We start from the raw sequence: 2,153 nt of genomic DNA, 5'->3' as shown, positions 1-2,153 counted from the left end.
CGATGGCTTTTGTGATATCGAGATGGTATTTGGTGAGGTGAAGCCGAGGACTATTCCATGGGATTACATAACATTCGTTTTAAAACTGGGGAAAAACTCTGAAGAAATACAACTGTATCATCGGCCCTAGCGGGAATCGAACCCATACACAAACGCAGCTCAAGATTCAGCAAATAAACGCGTCTATTGCTAAAGCTACGTTAGGGACTTTACATAAAGAGACAGATAAACAAATGGTGTTACTAAAAACGCTTTTTCGGTACCACTGGACGAATAAATCGAATTAGATTCTTAATTTATCGATCCTGAGTGTTATATGGACAATGTTCTGAAATCTGTGGAGCAAATCATATATTTATACCCATCGTAATTGAAACAATTTCGACTAATAGCTCTGAAAACGTGCGTTTTTGCGTAAATATTGAAATCGATTTGCAGTATCACAATAAGCTTAGTTGTTTTTATATTCATACACAACACAGAGTAAAGAAGAAAAAAACCAACATCAAGAGAAGGCTTTTTAACCAGTGGTAGAATGAACTAAAAATATATATATATTCACAAAAGTATTTTTAAAACTTCATGATCACTCTGTATAAACGTTGACAGATATAGAATGGGTTGGCTATTTTTATAATTAAAATTTTTAATTGAACATCAACAACACATCATATAATGCCTGCACAAATAAGGAAATATAGGACCTAACTATAAAATCTGGAAAACGTGATTAACAGATTAGCCTATATAATACTATACTATACTATACTGTACTATCTGTTACTTCCTCGTTGTATAAGGAATAAAAAAACACTGTATAGCACTGATTTTGAGATTTTCACAGAAATACAAATTTTCGGCACTCTTCTTACCGAAAACGTCATTTTCAACAAGTCGCCTGTCTGTCTGTCTGTCTCTGTCTGTCTGAGTATAGCGACTTCTCCATCTAAATTAATTATTTAACAAATTTTCGTTCATATCCAATATCTAAGAGTGGAATGAACTGGGATTTATGTAGATGTGATGTAAAAATATATCGTAAAAGTTAATGGATCATTACCTATTTTAAAACTAATACAAAATAAATATTTAATGGGAATGTACACCAATTATTATTTAAAAAAAAGTGATTCGTGTTTGTTTTAGTTAAGATAAAGTGGTACGTGAGATATTATAGGCAGTATGTTTTCAGAACCCCGTGTTTCGATGAAATTAATATTTGTTATTTATACAAATTGTATCTCTAATCGGTAACTTATTCATACAAAATGCGTCTACAAGATTTGCTTGAAAAATTAAACCTTTCCAAGCAGCAATAGAAACAGAAAAAAATGAGACTATTCCTCTGTAAAACAATTCTACGAGTATGAACAGCTAGGAAACTGTGACCCAGATTGAAAACATATGCACAAAACTTTCGTAAGAGGAAGATCATCATCCTCTTCCTCTTCCTCCTCCTCCTCCTCCTCCTCCTAATCCTCCTCAACATCATTATCATCATCATGTTATCATCATTATCAATCAATTACTTCAAGTCATAGACACGCTGATTGTTCTGTCTCCAGGTTTCACATGAGCCATACAAAGGTTTCTTGCTCTCCCTGGCGTTCTATGTCTGCTTGAGATATGACAATATTTCAGGAGAAAAATTCGCTCCGGCGCCGGGGATCGAACCCGGTGCACTTAACTACGGAATCCCGGCCAAATAAGTGGCTCAGCAGAGTGCGCCCCTTGTATACTGGCAGTTGACTTGGACATAAAACGTCAACGTATTTTCCTAACTTGGAGTCAGGCCAAAAGGGAAACACTGAAGGAGGAGAGTTCTATCCGGCGTAGCTCAGTGGTCAGAGCGCTTGGTACGTATAATCAAGGACCCGGGTTCGATTCCCGGCGCCGGACCGAATTTTTCTCCTCAAATATTAATTGTCAATTAGTATTACAGAGATTATTCTGTAGGACAAATTAATAAATCTTTAATATGCTTGAGATATATTTGACATAGCCTATTGTAAATTGTATTTTCATCCCGTTTAAATTTTTCAAATAGTCTAGCCACTTTATCGGTATTTATAAATGATTGCAGTTATGCATTCCACAATTCCTGGCGAATGCCTTTGTTTCGGATGAAGTGCAATACTGTGTATCCCGTCAAT

At 35.5% G+C, this 2,153-nt stretch overlaps 1 non-coding gene across 1 annotated transcript; it reads left to right on the top strand.

Annotated features, from left to right (window-relative positions):
- The first annotated feature begins 1,826 nt into the window (after nucleotides 1-1,826).
- Nucleotides 1,827-1,899, top strand: TRNAT-CGU (transfer RNA threonine (anticodon CGU)). Its single transcript has one exon. It is a non-coding gene; the product is annotated as a tRNA-Thr (tRNA).
- The last annotated feature ends 254 nt before the right edge of the window (nucleotides 1,900-2,153 follow it).

This window comes from Periplaneta americana, chromosome 8 (assembly GCF_040183065.1).
Source record: "Periplaneta americana isolate PAMFEO1 chromosome 8, P.americana_PAMFEO1_priV1, whole genome shotgun sequence".
NCBI classification, from domain to species: Eukaryota; Metazoa; Arthropoda; class Insecta; order Blattodea; family Blattidae; genus Periplaneta; species Periplaneta americana.
Note: the sequence above shows the minus strand (reverse complement) of the source record. Positions and strands in the feature narration are given on the sequence as shown.